General features: G+C 40.9%; 1 long non-coding RNA gene across 1 annotated transcript; it reads right to left on the bottom strand.

Moving 5' to 3' along the window:
* Positions 1-524: 524 nt before the first annotated feature.
* LOC111922913 (uncharacterized) lies at positions 525-3,507 on the bottom strand. Its single transcript, XR_015284120.1, has 4 exons — positions 3,252-3,507; positions 2,941-3,096; positions 2,769-2,832; positions 525-2,032 (listed from the first exon to the last, which is right to left on the bottom strand). It is a non-coding gene; the product is annotated as an uncharacterized LOC111922913 (long non-coding RNA).
* Positions 3,508-4,988: the final 1,481 nt, after the last annotated feature.

Raw genomic sequence — 4,988 nt, forward strand, 5'->3', positions numbered from 1 at the left:
TGCTGATTTTGTCTGGGGCAAATTCTCATAGCATGAAAAACATGAAAAGGTGCTGAAAGCAAACTGTACTGACTGGATTAATTAGACACTGAGACCCACCTAGTGACAGTATTTTCTCATTCCCATTGAAACTGGTGTTTTCCTTCGTAAGTGATACAAGTGGAGAATATCAGGTTTATAATGTTGTGAGCAAGAGAAAAATCAGCAGCCCTTGTAACATTTATAATGCAAGAAACCTATTTAAATTATTTTGATAGCTCAAGCAAGAATGCTGGATTTACCAAGCCAAATTAAATTCAGTGTTTACTTGCTTGAATTGAGAAGTTATAAATCATTGCTTTGGCAACCATCCCAGATAGCAATAGGTTATGAGTATTAAAAGAGGATTATATTATGAATTCTTTTTTAGAAACTAAATATTTTCCTTATGTCTCAAAAATTCCAGTAAACAGTGTCCAAAATATTTGGAATTTTCTATAAACATTACAGTAAGTTAACAACCTTTGTACCATATGTAACCTTCCTTACAAGTGACCAATTTTGTAGGTATTTATCCAAGTGGATCTTCATCTTGGAGTATAAATTGAAACAGATGTCAGTGAACAAATACAATTTTATTTTCTAGCATGTTCACAGCAGCAAGCCTGAGAAAAGGCAACAATTCCAAAATCAGAAACATGGTGTTTGCTGGTACATTCACCAGGGTGTTCTGAGAGTCTCTTTTTACTGTCCTGACTGAGCTAAAATCACTTAATCTTCCACTAGCAGACACAAATATGAGTAATACCTCTGAGACTGACAAAGGGAAGAGTTAATATAAAGGTCAGATAACAAAGAGCAAGGCACCACCTGGAATACAGAGTAAAAAATCAAGTTGCATCTTTCTTGACTTCAAAATGAATCCATCAAAGAAAGTAATGATATAGTTCCCAAGAGCAACATGCAAATCAGGGGATTAATCTCTAGCAAAATGTTTTATGTTATGGAAACCCACAAATAGATTTGATTCAGTGACAGTAAATCAAACATGTTGGATAGTTCTGTTTGACTGATGAGTATACATGCCACTGGCAGCAGGGCAATGACATACACAGGATCGCAATAAAATACGCTCGCTGGCAGTTCAGCAGCCATTGCTCAGTCACACTAAAGGGAAAAAAATAAAAAGAAAGCTCCAGGCAAAATTCAATCCAGATAATAAGAATATATTTTTCTTGTCTACTTTTTCCTTGCTACTCTTTTCTGCTGATCAGGGAATTAGCAACTTATAAAGATGGGGGAAAAAAAATATTAAAATCTGTCTGCAAGGCTTTTTTGCTGTTATTGTTTTGTGCTATTAGTGACTTTCTCCAGCTAATGCATACCTGCATAGTAACTTTGATACATTATCTGCAAGTCTTTTCTCAACTCTCAAGCTCCACTGTATCTGACTGTGACCTTCCCACTCCCTATTAAAGCAGTGGTTAAGGTAGAAAGGGGCTGCCATTAGCGGTATTTATTGTCAGTGCAGAAGGAGACGCAATTGCCAGGGACATTCAGAAGATGAAGCTGCTCTGAATCACACTCTGGTCTAGTTTGTGTCTTTCTGGATGAGAAGCCTAGGGAGGCTGAGGCCAGGCTATTCCACACTACATCAGCTTTATTGCTTGGCTCCCAAGCACCAAGCTCTCCCAGCTACCAGGCTTCTTCAGCACATGCCAGAGTTTACAATTAAACAAGAACATCCGTGCCACTGAAGCCACACTGAAGCCACACTGAAGCTACACCAGAGCCTACTGGTGTCTGCATGGATTGAGGAGTGCCTTGGATATGCTCTGGGAAGTGTAACTTCAGACCTTTAGACCTCACAGCTCAATGAACTCTGCCCAATCTTGACAGTGGCTGAGACAGAGGGTTTGCTACAAGGAGAAGGGCTGGAAGGAGGCAAAAAGGAACACCTGGGGTGCAGAGGAATAGATGCTAGCAGAGCCTCAGAGCACTTCAAGCTAACAAGAGATCTTCTATCATGAAGAGAGAGAGATCCATGAAAAACCTACGACAAAATAAGAAACACTATATATAACATATATATATATTTGAATTTTTTGGTTTGAAAAAAAAAGACAGAAAACAAAAATATTTTTTTGTGATAAACAGTCTAAACTTTTAATGAGAGTGAACAGGCCTGGAGAAGAAGGTGGCCAAGTCCAAACCCCACCAATTTTTGAATAAACAGAGAGTCCAGAGCAGTGAAAAAGAGCTCCAGACCCGATTATCTCATTATTAGACATATGAGTAATATCAAGTTTGTGTTGGCTCCCACTCAGCCTCCTCAGCATCTGTTATGGGTACAGATGGAAACCTGTGAGCTTCCAGAAAAATAGTAAAGGCTGTTTCCTATGGCAGGGATCAGGCTACTTGGCTTCCCAAGATACACACTTGTGCTAATGATGCTGCCAAGTAATAGTTCAGCAAAACTTTCTTTTTTTTAACTGTGGCAACCAGTTAGAATGTTTATTCAATGCTGTTTCCAAGGTTTTGCTCCTCATCTCCAAAGTAGGCTTGCTGTTAATGAGCAGATCACCTGATGTTCCTGGGAATCCCGTTTCTCCTGCTGTTAACTCCTAACCAGCTCACTTTTTCATTCACAAGGATTCAGAACAGAAACATAACAGGATTACCTGGCAAGATTTTGGCAGCTGCAGGACTGCAAGTGTTGCCTCTGTGAGACAAAACCAGATACTAGCTTGTGCTGGACACATAGGTCCAGCCAGCTCCAATGGACTCACCAGGGAACACAGCTGAGCTCATCAGAAAGGAAGGGGGCTCCAGAGCAGGGGTTCCGTGCAGCCTCTGGAAAACCGTGGTGGAGTAGGTATCACACTGCAGCCTCTGGAAATCCCATGCTGCAGCAGCTGGACATCTTCTGAAGAAAGCTGCAGCCTCTAGAGAGCAGCAGACCTGGCAGAAAACTGTGGCCTCTGGAGAGGAGTCCACACAGGAGCAGGTTTTCTGGATCTGTGGCTTGTGGGGGCCCCACACTAAAGCAACCCATTCCTGAAGGACTGCACCCCTTGAAAAGGACCCACTCTGGAGCAATTCTTCAAGAACTACAACCTGTGGAGAGGAGCAACACTGGAGTAGTTCATATGGAGCAGATGCAACAGCTGAGACTCCACACTTGCACAAGGGAAAAGTGTGAGGAGAAATTAACAACAATAACAAGGCATTGTGGACTGACTGCAATTCCCATTCCCCCTTCAAATGCTCACAAGGGGAGAAGGTAGAGGAGTCAGGAATGACAAAGTCTGAAGCAGTGCTGGAGATAACTTGCCAGCTTGCCCTTTCTCAGACTGCATTGATCACAGCCACCCTCAGACTATAAATAGCCCCAGCAGCAGTAGAGCAAGGCTGCTCTCTACAGCACACAATAGACCTGCACCTAGGGTCAGATTAAAGATCAGGGAAGGGTCTTTTACATGGTTCCCAAGAAAATTTATTTCATTGGAACCTCCAAAAACAGAAGACACAGACCCCACCATACAGCAATTTAAATATAGGGAAATCAAGGGGCGGGTGCAAATTCTAACCAATAGGGAGCACCTAGGGGAGGAGAGTAAGGTGAGGTTTACAACACAAACCAATGGGGAAGCAAAAGGGGAGGGACAGTTTACATAAACCAATAGGAACTTGAGTACAGGGTGATTGACAGGGAAGGTTCCAGATTAAGGGGTAGGTACAAAATGGGATTGACAATTCCATGGGAGGGAGAAGAGGGAGTGTTCAGGAACAAGGGGTAGGGTTTACAATGATTGATGGTAAAGGGGAGGAGATAATTTTGGTTAAACCAACAAAGCGGGGAGGGAGGGGGGGGGGATAAAATAGAACAAACCATGGTAAAGAAAAATTTCAACTTCTTAAAAGAAAACATACCACAAGAGATTTGAGTCTGGGAAGAATGGGGTTCATGCACATAAAATGCTTTAGTTTCTCTCTTTGCTTTTCAAAATTCTATCCTATTTTTAATTGGCAACAAATTAAAATTATCTTTCTCAAATAGAGTCTGTTTTGTCCAGGACAATAATTGGTAAGCAATCTCCCCATGAACTTTTTCATCTTATTTTCTTATCCTGTCCTGTTGCAGAGGAGGGCTGAGAGGAACGATGGGCATGTGGCAGTGAGCCAAGCTTAACTCGCCCCAATGTGGGTTAGCTCATTCAGCTATCAAGACCAGAAAATGTGCAAAGCACAGGCTTTAACTCAGAAAAGTCCTCTGTAAAGAAAACAGTGAGTTGTAGTCTTCCCCAAAATAGGATCAGTGATCAGGTTACTTGCAACTCCCAGACCCTGCAGAGAAGAGAGATCAGTAATTGGGGGTGTTATGTAGGAGCTGTCTTGAATGTTCAAATTTTTTTCTGGCTATGCTTATTTTAAAGTTTGGTAAGCAATAAGAAGCTCAGTGCCCAATAAAGACTGCTGTTTCAGAAACATATGTTGATGACAGAAGTCACTGTAGGACCATAGACATACAAGGCAGCCTATGGTTTTGTTAACAGGGTAACTTGTACTGAATTAATGTGTTCAATTAATACAAGGCTACATGAGACAAGAATGAGATTTTACCACCTCATGTTCTCATAAAATATTGGTGAAATCAGAGTGTTCTGATGACCAATTTTTTAAGATATTTACAAGATCTAACTTTGATAATGATAAACAAGTGTAATGGTATACTAATTTAGAAACAACGCTAATAGAAATGTAAGTAAAAGAAGACAGAGATATATGAAAGTAGTTATGTTTTACAAGGTATGTGAAATCAGATCAAAACCTTTATCAAGTCCTCCTAGCCTCTTTAGAAAAACCTCTTCTGATAGAAAATGGAGAAGGCACAAAAATAACACCTTAAACCAGGTTACCTTCCAGCTCAGGACAGCTCATCTAAATCCCCATCTTTAACTGGGTAATCTTTGGATAATCTTGTCCAGCTAAGTAGTGCCACCAATTTC

The sequence above is a fragment of the Cyanistes caeruleus genome, chromosome 3 (assembly GCF_971803275.1).
Source record: "Cyanistes caeruleus chromosome 3, bCyaCae1.hap1.1, whole genome shotgun sequence".
Classification (NCBI taxonomy): domain Eukaryota; kingdom Metazoa; phylum Chordata; class Aves; order Passeriformes; family Paridae; genus Cyanistes; species Cyanistes caeruleus.